General features: G+C 37.6%; 1 non-coding gene across 1 annotated transcript; it reads right to left on the bottom strand.

Annotated features, from left to right (window-relative positions):
* Window positions 1-2587: 2587 nt before the first annotated feature.
* Window positions 2588-2659, bottom strand: TRNAA-UGC (transfer RNA alanine (anticodon UGC)). Its single transcript has one exon. It is a non-coding gene; the product is annotated as a tRNA-Ala (tRNA).
* Window positions 2660-13350: the final 10691 nt, after the last annotated feature.

Here is a 13350-nt window from a genome sequence, read left to right on the forward strand (position 1 = left end):
CCCGGCGAACGGGCTGGCTGCATGGGTGTTTTCGTGGTGTTTCCCTATGTGTAACGTGGATACGAGCCAGTTTCCCTTAAAAAGACATCTACGAGGCATCCCTCCCTTTCCATGTAGTGCCTAAGGGCGGAGCACGTAATAAGTAAAAAATGTATTCCAATAATTCATCGAATTAATTAAATTTATGTTTCTTGGAGATGATATTTATAAAAAAGTTTCTAATATCTAACATAGATATATTATATTCGTCAGTTGCAGCGAAAGAGAGTTGGCAAAACCTTCTATCCTTCTTATGATAACTAAGCTACTCGCAACATCGAGCCAACAACGGCACTTTTAGTCTGCTATCAAAATATGGCGCACAGAATCTATCCTTCCAGCTAATACGATGAAAACAGGTTTTTAAAAAAAATTTGGAAATTCTCAGTGTGTTGAGGAATTTGGTAATCTTTAACATTTCGTAAATATTATGTTTCTGATTACGTCTTTTCATTGTTATTGTAGTATATCCTTAACAGAGAAAGATCAAAGCTGTTTTCATTTTCATGCATGTCCATAACATAAATTTTCGAACGGTTTGATATGCCAGTTTGCAAATAAATATTAGTGTAAAGTTCCTTTTTATTTTCAGGCATTACGTTTATGACTGTGCAGCATAACATAAATGTACTTTCACATCAAGCTCTTTTCTTCTTAATTAAAACTGAACAGGTACGTCCAGAAACATTTTGCCTCTCTACACCTGAGTTTGGGAACTTCCAGATATTTGGGATTTGTTAGAACCACAATATCTTAGGAATCTTAGTGCTTTTCGAAAACATACGGAGTTCTTTTAGATCTGAAGAACAAAAGAAAACAGTTAATCACACGAAGAAAACAAAAATCCGGCTTGGGCCAAAAATCAAAATAACAGTGATTTTTAATAATCCTGGGAATGTTTAGTTATTCCTTTGTTCTTAAATTTATTAACAAAATACCATTAACATATAATAATTGCTTATCTCTTTGATTTATTTTCATATCGTGGAAAAAAAAAAAAAAAGTTTAGTGTTAACTATCATGCAGAAATCGAATCCTAGACTTTTCGAAAGAACAGCTTTATTCTACCACTGATTTACATCCTTAAATAGCTCCTGACCGTTCCATTGGCTATATTGTGTCATGCAGCAGATGGAAATAAATTGTATAACAGAATAAAAGATTTTTTTTTTTTTTTTTTTTTTTTTTGGAATGCCGAAAATTTAGTTTAAAATTTAACGACCATTCTACTACCTTCTAAACCTTTATTTTCATTTTATTTTCAAAAGCATTTTTAATCTCGCTTCATTTTTTTAATTTCGCCTATTACAAGCAATTTCTTTTAAAGTCAGTGATTTTAATATCGGAAAAAGAATTCCATATACATTAAGCAATATTTTATTTATAATAAAAATTCAGTGGCGATGAAGACTTAAAAATATTCTTCGTTCAAGGATTGAGGTTTCTAATTTTATTTTTAATTTTGGAGGGGGGGAAAGTAGGAAAAAGTGTACTTTCGATTAAAACTTAAATTTTTTTTATGCGAAATATATTGTTTAAATTATATAATTAATAGAGTGCAGTGTAAAAGATTTTCCGTATTTTTATGTAAGATTATTAATGTTTTAAAACAATATTACAGATTTAATGAAAATATATTAAGCAAAATTTATACTGTAATGTTATTAAGATATCATACAACGTTAATGAAATAACACTGTTATATATTATTATTAACATATTTATTTTTATGCTCTCATTATTAATAATAAATTATATTTTTTCCAGTTTTTAATTTTATTGTTATTTATGCATTGAAAATATATAAAATTTCTTAAAATAGAAAAAACATTTTTTTTTAAATATATTTACTTATATTATTAAATGACATAACATTGATTCAACATCAAATGATGGAAAATTGTCTGGAATACGTTTTTGGAAATAAGTGGAATAAAATAATGGATTTTTGTTATTCTTTCTGTAAAGCAAGTTGCCATCTTCTTTAGCATGATTTTTAATGCCTTGAAAGGTTTTTATAAAATTTCCAAAATATCGAAAAGGAGCAAAAGTAAAATAAAATATCAGTTGTAGGGGAAGACGAAGAATTTTCCCTTCTTTTAATTTTAATTTCATCGTTGTAATTTAATTATAACCTATTAATCATATAAAATTGCGATTAGTTACTAATACATTTAAAGTGTTTCAATTCTATTTTAATAGCGTCATAATCATGAAAGCGAATCATTAATCGTGATCAACTAATTACTGTTATTATTATTATATTACACAAGGCTTTAAAATCTTATTTATAACAATTTGTCAGTTTCGTCTTTATATAAATTTAAAATATAGTTTGAGCATTTTGGTAAATAAATTCAAAATTAAGGAAATCGTACAAAACTGTAAGCCACTTGGAGATAAAAGGAAATGAGGTTTTAATACATTTAAGATTAAATTATACATAAAAATAATGATAAAGAATCAATATTTACAAAATCCATTAACAAAATAAAAATAACTATAATTGCAGTATTTTATACGACTGAAAGATCTAAAAACTAAGCACTGGAGGTGCGGGGGATCGAACCCCGGGCCTTTCACATGCAAAGCGAACGCTCTACCACTGAGCTACACCCCCGACAGCCAAAGACTCTCACTTTCTTATCAGTCCCAGTGTCACGTCGATTCAACTTTGATTTCTAGGTCATGAGTTCTTGCGTCGGGTAGTCACAAATATAAAAGCTCGTGAAAATGAGTTCGTTTTCGAAACAGTAAATACTCAGCCTTCATTTTGTAATGTTTATTTCATACGTCATCTGTTTCGGAAAAACTGTACTTGTTATACTTCTCTATATCCGCTGTGATAAAATTCTTCATTGGTTTTTAAAATACTTTTTTTTTTTTTCCTGATGTTTTGTTTTCATACATCTTCTAAGGTAATAACGATATCTTCATAAACAAAACTTTAACATATGTTTAGTTACAGAAGAAAAAAAAGAAATGTTAATAAGTAACAGAAATTATTAACAAATTATATTTTAAAAACGAAACCTTTTCAAAAATCTGTGCTTCCAGGAATTTCTCGTAATCCATCCCTCTGTCTAATTGGTTTACCTACACGAAGCGTAATATGGGGTGGAGATATTTTGCCACTGTAGTAAAATATAGCATCTAGAAATCTGCCATTCAAATAGTTCTAGAAAAATTGTATTTGACGTAAAACCAGCTTTAGATTTTTAGCCTATAAGGTATTTGCTTTCTCCTTCTAGCGTGCCTTCGGGATGTAAGGGGAGTACACTCGGAGCGTATTTCGAGAGGTCTAGGTTCGAGTCCCAGCGAGGGCATTGCACATTTTCACATCTTCTGCTTCAAAATAACGTAATGACTCTACAGTGGCGCGCCACTGTAGAGTCATTAGGTAATTCGCCACTACCAGGATTTGGTGACTGGGTTCGCTCATCCCCAGTCGCCCTTTAAAAGGGGGAGTATATAAGGTATTTTCCCCTCCTTCCAGCCCGCTTTCGTGGTGTAAGGGTGTAGAGCCATTAGGTATTTTGGAAGCAGGAGAGATGAAAGATGAGCAATGCCCTAGCCGGGACTCGAACCACGGACCTCACGAATACGCGTCGAGAGTGCTGACCACTACACCACAAAGGCATGCTAAGAAGACTGGAGAAATACCTTATAATTTCCCCCCTTTTAAAGGGCGATTGGGGTTTTAGGGGACCCAATCGCCGAATCCGGGTGGCGAAGAATCATCATTCACCAACTTTTAGTTCGGGCGCCACTGTAGAGACATTAGGATTTTTTGGAAGCAGAAGATGTGAAAAATGAGCAATGCTCTCGCCGGGACTCGAACCACGGACCTCTCGAATTCGCGTCGAGCTTGCTGTCCTCTACACCACGAAGGCGTGCTAGGAAGGCGGGAGTACTACCTTATAAGGTTAGCAAACTCAGGGCGTATTCAAGCGGTCAGGTTCGAGTTGCGTCAAGGGCATTGCACTTTTTTAACGTCTCCTGCTTCAAAATTAACCCTAATGACTTTATAAGCCTAACATTCTATTCAGAGGCTCAACTTGTTTCTTGGGTCATGCTACGGGTTCCTCAGGCCAGTCAGAAGAAAAGTGAGGATGACTATTGTCAGCAATAACGGATTTATTCCTGGCTTTTAATAAAAGTAACCAGTGATACTTTTCCGGTTTGCCGCCGCAAACGATAAAGTCGCCAATAATGGTACAACTGATGCCAAACGGAATACCTTCGCTGGTACCCTTTTACCCTTCCTTCACAAAACAAGTCGCAGCCATTTCTTATCTGATTGATTGTTTCTTTCAATACTGGCATACAATTACATAGAATTTTTACAAAGATAATTAAATTTAATGCCCTAAGACCATTCGTGATAATTAATTAGGATGCAATCACACCACTCACCCGAAGGCGAAAATATAGAAAAGGCAAAATCAAGGGTTAAAGTCATCAAATCTAATGAGAATGCACTAGCGAAGTAAAGCACTGCGGTTTCACATAATTTCTGAGTAAGCTATTCGTACGAATTGAAATAATTCTTGCATTTAAACTTGTATTCCATAAGATTTAGTTTGAAATTAATGTAGATAATTACTGAGAGAATCAGATTTTTGTAGCGTAGTTTAAGTGAGATGAGATCACTTGGAGTCACGGGATACGAACCGGCGAATCAGGATGTTGAACCATGAAAACATAGTAAATTCTTAAATTAATGTCTTTTTACAAATTTATTGTCTTTTTTATTGCCTTTTTACAAAATTTTAAACGATATTAAAATGTTTATGCCTTCAAAATACAAAATTCTTAGAACTAACATTTGTTAGCGTTTTTTATGTATATGCTGTACGTAGTCGCCAATAAAGTCTACTTGGCGAGATTTGCGCCGGCGAAACGGACAAGTACCGACATTATATTTCTAATACTCATACTCCTCACATTATTCAATATTCAAATTATGGTCTCAAAATGAGCCTGTTATGCTGCAAAATACTAAACATTTTATAATTTTCAGCATTTTCTTTCCCCCTTTCAATGTTCAGCAAATGATGTGACAAAAAAATTTAATTAACTCATTACTTTTGCAGTAAATTCCTGTAACTGTAAACATCGATATAATAGAATATTTATCGTCCCTTCTTCTCATTTGTTTTGTCAATGATGCGGAAACTAATTTTGAAAACCTTCCATTAAATTGAAGGAAACTGAAAAAAAGTACTGATTAGTTAGAGACTAATTAAGACAATGAATGCAATTAGTCTTCTATTTTAACGGAGCTTACACCACTTTCTCTCTTACACCGAAAAAAACAGTTAACTGTGTCAAAAGTAATGTTTCAGTGGTGCATAAAGTTGTAAGAGTCTAAGTCAGCATGTAATTTTCAAGGAATTCTTTTTTCTGAATCGTAGCAGAAACGGAATTAATTGGAGTTTATATAAAAGTAGCAGAGTAAAAAATAAAATCCTATTATACTTAAATCAAGATTTTTGTGAACATGTTTATCTGTTAAAATCTCTTACGCGAAGGAAGTTGTCTACGAAATAAATAACCAAATACTGAAAGAAAACCTCAGAAAATTAGACATCATTAATTCTAAGTTTGAACAAATCTGTTTCTTTTTGTACGGATTGAAAGCGAAATTTTCCTAAAGTTCAAGTATATATGTTTACATTTGTCAGCGGTTTGTTTGAGTATCTGTTAGAAGATAATTTAAAATATGTGGTCTACAATGAACAGTTAAAATAGTTAGTTGTACTCACAATGAAAGAAACAGCGTATGAAACATAAATGACAGTTCTTTCCTTTATATGAAAGTATGAAGTATATTACAAAAATTACTTTTCTGCATGATCGACAAGTTTCTTCAAAAATTTATTGTAACATTATACAAATTTTTCTACATCTTGTTCGAAAAATCCCGTCCAATATCGATTAGCAATTCTTGCATCGAAATCTCGACTTCTTCATTAGAATGATATCTTTTGAGGTTCTTCTTTTATTAACTCGAATAAATTCTTTTATAAACCTGTACGTGAAAGGTGCTGAGGACGAGATCTATGCGACTTCCATATATTCGGACAAAAGAAAAGTTTTCACAGTAATTATTTCGTCAGAGAAGGCTTATAATCGGCATAGGCAGATAATCATGAAGGAAATACTGTTATTAAATTATTATTTTTAGATTATTTGCATATATTCGACACTGGCTTAAGATGGACACAGAATGGACACCGACATAAGTCCGGACACGCAGTCTCGGGTAGCTAGCAAGTCTGATAACGGTTTAAAAACCATAATCGGATATATTAGTTAACCTCAAGTGTGCACCGAAAGAAACATTTCAGAGAATTTAATTCCAGAGAATCATCTATTTGTTTGACTTATGGTAGAACCAGTTCCTTGGAGAAGACCCGAGCAAATAGAACTTACGCAGCGAAGCCTTTTCACCCGCAGAACGTCCGTCGCGAGACGAATCTAAAAAAATCCCACGTACATAGCTTCCAGTAGGACTGTTCGAGCTAGGAATATTTCTGTTTAAACTAATACTAGGCAAAAACTCGTCGTTCGGAAAAGTTTCTACTTGATTTGCTAAATATGATAACCCCATTAGATGACTGGTGGCTTCTGCAATTGTCAACAATGCTTAATTAGATAAAGTCTGTTACTTTAAAATAGGAACTTCAAGATTGTTTTCCGCCACTCGATTTGACCTGCAACCATGGAAACAATAGCTGCAGAAAAAAGTAAAGAACCTTATTTTTCCCTCCAACTTCCAGTTCAATTCCATTTTGCAAGTTTCGCTTCGTGAAAAGCGCACGAATGAAGCCTGACTTACGAGGGCTGTCTGAAAAGTTTCCGACCTAACAAAGAAAAAAGATATTTTTCCTCCAAAATTTCCTTTATTTTTCGACATAGTCTTCTTGTAAGTCTATAAATGTTTTCCAGCGATGCTCCCATCCTTTTAACCAAATGTGGTAAATAATATATACCAAATAATGTGTGGAATCTGTCTCTGTAAAGTCTCCTCACTTTACGAAAATCTTTGTCCTCCAAGTGCTTCCTTTAGCTTTCTTTCTTTCTTTCCACCGACAGCGAGGCAGCCGCTGCTGGGTAGTTAGCATATCGGCCAGGTAGCCCCGCTGACGGAAATAACTTGAACAAAATAACACACTTAAAAATACAATGCTGGATGAAGACGATAGTGCATGATGGAAGAAGGGTGCATTGCTGGTGAGACGAACAATTTCAGTTATATATTTACAGAGTTATGGATAGGTGGTTACAAATACTAAGAGTAATAAGAAGTAAAATACTAGTGAAATAAATAAAGTGAAATAATACATAAAATTTAAAAAAAAAGGCAAAACAGTGGAAACAATACATAAAATAAGGCAAAATACATAATTCAAGGTTTACAGTTCAAGGAGATAAATATATACAGGGAATAAGAAAAGCCGAATAAGCTAACTTAAGATAAAATTAGTTCACTACAGGTTCAGAACATACAGGGGCTGTGCTGGTGAAGAGGATGGTAGCTAAGAATTACTCCAGCCTGTCTGAGATTTTGCGTGCAATGTTTATGCAATCGATAATGCGTTTCAATGCATTGCGATTTTTTGAAGTAGCTTCGGCCCATGCATGGATGTGGTTTGCTACTGGTTGCCTAAGATGATATTTGGTGGTCTCTCTGCAAGCGAACAGATAGTGGTCCGGATCTCCTACCATCCCGCATGAGCAATGCTCGTTTTCGCGTCGTCTGAAGCGATGCAGGTAAGTCATGAAGGGACCATGTCCTGTTAGATACTGAGTGAAGTGAGACAAGCCAGATTTTAGAAGCCGGCAGACTTTTGGAAAAAATCTGTAAACTCTTCTGCCGGTGGTCTCTGTCTCCCACAGATGTTGCCAACGTTTGAGTAATTCTCTCTCGAGCTCAGCTTTTAAGAACGAACCCGGGAGAGGCACGTCAAGTGTGCGAACATAGGGTTCAGTTGCTGCTCTTTTGGCTATTGCATCTGCAATTTCATTACCCAGTATTCCAGTGTGGGCAGGTACCCACTGGAGTTCAGGCCTATAGCATTTAGGTGTTTTTAGTAAGAGTTTTTGTATGGCCCAGACGAGTGGATTTTTACTACATGTGCCTTGGATTGCTTGGAGGCTAAAGGCTGAGTCTGAATATATATTGGAATAGTTATTTTCCAGTGCGCAGGCAAGTGCAGCTTTTAATGCAATCAGTTCAGCCTGAAAAACTGAGTTGTGGTGCTTAAGCTTTCTTTCCCAGGTCTTTAAGATCTGGTTCCCAAGTAGAACACAGTATCCGCTACCGGTTCCACATTCTCCTTTGGAACCATCAGTGTAGATTGCAGTGACGTTGAACCACGTTGGTGACCTGAAGTTAATCGAGATGTTGAATTCGGCCTGGTGGCAAGGTGGCTCAGGAATGCTTTGCTCATAGTCAGTATAAACATAAGTCCTGTCCCATAAACTTATTGTCTCTTTGAGTCGGAGCACTCGCACTATTGCACTCTCGCGCTGAGCTAAGAGATGCAGAGGCGGTAGTCCTGAAATCACGTTTAGAGCATTTGTGGGCGAGGTTTTATATCCTCGGGTAATGCTTAGGAGGAATGGTCTTTGTGCTGAGCGAAGCAGATTCTCCATTTAGTAGTGATCGTTATGCCCCATATGGAGGCCCCATGCAGTGCAATACGTTCAGCAACTACAGAGTACCACGACTTTAGCATCCTCGAAGAAACTCCCCATGTTGGTGCTGCTGTTCTGAGCATGGAATCAAATATCCTGTGAAGTCGTACCTTGACCTCCTTTAAATGTGGCATCCAAGTGAATATGTCGTCAATTATAACTCCAAGGTACCTCAAGTTTCTGACTATTTTAATATTTTTCCCATGAAGGTTGATGCACGGGGTTCTTCGATGTCGCTTACCTGGGCAAATAAGCATACCCTGGGTTTTTGAGTTCTCAATAATTAACTTATGGTCATTGGCCCATTTGGCCATCTTGTCCATTGCTTGCTGCGCCCTAGTCTCATATGCGTTGCGGCTGTGCCCTTTGGTTACCAGAAAAAAGGCATCGGCATAAGCCAGTATTTCTGTGTGAGGATCTGTGTTAAAGAGAGTCAGCGTTGTGTCCGCTACAAGATTCCAGAGCAGTGGACCCAGACAGGATCCTTGAGGGCAGCCTCTATTGATGGAACGTGAGTGCACTCCTGCGTCCTTAGTGGCTTGTAAGTTGCGATCACTTAGGTAGCTGTAAATAAGGTCAAAGAGAATCTTAGGGCAACCCATGTCCTGTAATCTCTTCAGTACATCGGGTCACCACAACGAGTCGAAAGCGCCCTGTATGTTCACAGAGATAATGAGACTATGTTGGTTAATTCTTCTGTTATTTGCTATTAAGTTTCGTAGGTGCTGCAGCGCATGATCCACCGATCTGCCAGGAATGAAGCCGTATTGTTTGTCATTTATGCTTTGTCTAGACAGGATATAGTGTTATTTGCTATTAAGTTTCGTAGGTGCTGCAGCGCATGATCCACCGATCTGCCAGGAATGAAGCCGTATTGTTTGTCATTTATGCTTTGTCTAGACAGGATATAGTGTTTAAGTCTTTGAAGGACGACTCCCTCTAGTACTTTACCCAAGGCAGGAAGAAGGCAAATAGGCCGGTAAGACATTGGTACATTAGGGTCTTTTTTCGCTTTAAGGAAGAGCACCACCTCACCAAGTTTCGTGCCCGCTGGGAAATATCTGTTGCGCCAACACGCAGTAATGTTGGCATACAGTAACTCCGGATGCGTACTGTTAATGGCTTGCAGAATGCCATTATCTATCCTATCAGGACCTGGGGCTTTACTGGTGTTTAACGCTTTAACAATGTCGCTCATTTCTTTGGCGTTTGGCAGCGGTTCAAAATCTGTTTTCTTGGTATTGTAATATTGCTCAACACTGGATCTGTTATTTCTTTGTGCGGGATTATCTGTGTCTGCGTTATCTGGTCTAAAGATATTGTCGAGAATGTGGCGACTACTTCTGTGCTAGTTGCTGCTCCGTGGCTTATTGTGGCAGTAAGATTAGTAGGTGTAAACATCTTATCATGTGCAATACGGAAGACAGTTCCGAACTTATTCGCAGTGTTGGTACAGTACTCTTTCCAGGATGAAAACTTCGCTTTTGCAATCTGTCTTTTGTAAGCAGCCCCGTGCTTTCGAAAAATTAGCGAGTCAGTCTCTCTTTCTAAGGGATCCTTGCATGCTTGCATTCTGCGCCTTAGGACACATACTTTGCTGCGTTCAGCAGTCAGCGTGGTGCTCCACCAAGGAGTGCATTTCGGGGCTGCGTAATGTTTCCTTTTCAAGACTTTTTCGCACACTGAGAGCAGTGTTTGCATAAGATCTTCATGCATGGCGTCGATGTCTTTACTACTGTTGCAATTGTTACATTGTGCGACGAGACTTTCAATATGGGTTGAGAGTGCATCTTTAAATTTGTTGAGGTTTATATACTTCGTTTTCCATCTGTTCTTTGTTATAAATTGATGCTCCGAATCAATTCTGAACTCAATGTAGCGATGGTCACTGAACGAGGGGGTTTCGCTAACTTTCCAATTGTGAATATTATTAAGTATACCAGTGGTGGCTAAAGTGATATCAGGCCACCCTTGAGCCCTGGTAGTCCAGTATGTAGGAGGGCTGTCGGTGGGGTTGACAACTGCAAGGTTATGAGAAGTGATGAAGTCAAGGACAGGGCAAGCACGCCTGTTTTCCTCTGGCGCACCCCATAGAGGGCTAGTAGCGTTAAAGTCCCCAGCGATTATCTTATTCCTAGTCGGAATCATCATGACTTGTTCCAGCTCCTGGAGTGCAGTGACAATATCGTGCGAAGGAGGAAAATACACGCTGGTGATGGCAATCCGGCCATAAGGCCCTTCCAGTTGTACAGTAACTGTGTAATCTCCTTTATGCATTAGCAGGGGCGTGAGTGGACCATTGTAGGCGATGACTGCTTGATTGTCTACGGAATGGTAAGTTTTGAAGTTGCTGAATCCTGTTGTTAATGGAATGAAACTCTTGTAGTGCGGCTAGATCTACATTGTTTTCTAGAATAACCTGTGCTGCATGGACAGTTGCGGCTTGGCTGCGTTGCAAGTTGCCTTGAAGAACTGCAAAACCATGTACTATTCTTGGATATGCAATAGCCTGCTGTTCATCTACCACTGCGCCGTTGTTTTCATTCTGAACAGTTCTGCCTTGTAGGCTTGAAATTGTCTTGCACTAGACGGGTGTGTGGTGTCGAAGCTAGTGCCTTTGGATTTATTGTGAGTTGCGCAATTGACGCAGTGTGGAGTCTTCGCTTTGCAGTTGTCCTGGCTATGAGATTGTCCACAGTTTACGCAGGTCAACGCTGCTTTACAAGAATGACTCAAGTGTCCCAGCCGCTGACAATTAAAACACCTTGCAACTTGAAAGTATTTTCTGAAAGCACAAGAGCAGAATCCTATAAGAATTCTTCTAAGGTCCTTAATATCCTCGTACAGATTCTGCTGTAAGTCGACGATCCAAGTGAGGCCGATAGTTGTGCGAATAGGATTTCTTGGATCCTATTCGCACAACTATTCGATTTGTTCTTCACTTGCTGAGGGCACCAGGCTCGCAAAAGCCTCACGTATGTCGTCTGCTGTTGCGGATGTGGGGGTACCAAAGACGATTATTGTGGACTTCCTGAAAGAGGGCTCTCTGAGCGTGACTACTGCTCAGAGTGAGGGCTTTTCCTCAATCGCTTTCCTGAGTGTTTCTATACTTTGTCTGTGGTTGCACCTAATTAAAAGTTCGTTAGAGCGTGTGGGCCGCGCTTCAACAGTAATACCCAGTTCCCTGGCGCTAAGTTCAGTAGTCAGTTGTGATCTGACTTGTTCTGGAGTTCTATCTGTTTCTTTTGCTTTTAATAGGAGGACGTGGTCTGATAACTGTTTGTTAAGTTGCGCAGTTCGTGCTTTTCTCTTTCTCTTTTTGACTTCGGTAAATCGGTTTCGGTTTCTTCTGTTTCCGTCTGTTCTGGAAGCTCTTCTGGTGTGGCCGGAGCTGTTGAATGACGATTATTATTCACGCTGAGTTGCTGTTGTAGCAGATGAATTTTTCCTTGCAGATTTGCACAGTACACTTCTTGTTCTGCAAAAGTATTGCGGATAGAGCTAATTAATGAACTAAGTAGTTTTTTCTCGCTCACGCTGAATTTGCGGCTGTCTCTTGTTTGCATTAAAAATGAATGTAGCTGGTCGCTAAGATGATTGATGGTCTCGATTCTGGAAGCTGGTGAATTGATAGTAGTGGCACGCGTCTCAGCTGGAGGAGAAGCGTTCACATTAATCATAGCACCATCTGAGTTTGCTTGGGATTTTGGAGTTTGCGAGCTCATTCTAGTGACTAGCAATTATCTTGCATAAACAATACAGTTGGTTTAACTCAGCAAGTAGTATAATACAAGTAGGTATAACTCAGCACTAGGATGGTAATTGCGTAGAATTATATGTACCGTCGCACTGAGAGATCCTCTCAGCAGGGTACAGAGCCTCGACCGCCAGCCCCTTTAGATAAGCATATACAGGTAATTTTAGAATTAAACAGTTGGAAGTATCTTAACTGAACACACTAAATACTATCAAAAAAATCGCATAACAAGTATGAGCTAATAGCTCAGAACAAAACATAGGGGGGGATGCACAGCGTTAATAAATTATTAAACAGCTACATGTAAGATAACCCAATACAAAAAAATATCAAAACAAACAATTAATTCAATTATACAATGTACAAGGAAATGAGAGAAAACTACGGAGAACTGAGATACACAATTTACACTCAACACGTACTCAGCTCATGTTATTGACACGAGTATGTTTAAATTATGATAGGCAACATATGCTAGGAATATTCAAATAATACAGAAATTAAAATTATAATATCCGATAGGCACAATGTTTGAGAATTGAAATGTTTAATTATGATGGGTTCAGCATATACTAGGCATATTCAAATAATACAGAAATTAAAATTACAGTAACCGATAAGCACAATATTTGAGAATTAAAATGTTTAAATTATGATGGGGGCAACATATACTAGGAATATTCAAAGAATACAGTAATTAAAATTATAATATCCGATAAGCACAATGTTTGAGAATTAAAATGAATATGTAATGTAGAATATTCAAGGTACAATAATACGAGACGGACGAGACCACTGAACGTACGTTGCGGAGTTATTGCAAAATTTGCAACACTGTAGATTTTAGC

This window comes from Stegodyphus dumicola, chromosome 12 (genome assembly GCF_044657685.1).
Source record: "Stegodyphus dumicola isolate Sdum_Otavi_A_Nest chromosome 12, ASM4465768v1".
NCBI classification, from domain to species: domain Eukaryota; kingdom Metazoa; phylum Arthropoda; class Arachnida; order Araneae; family Eresidae; genus Stegodyphus; species Stegodyphus dumicola.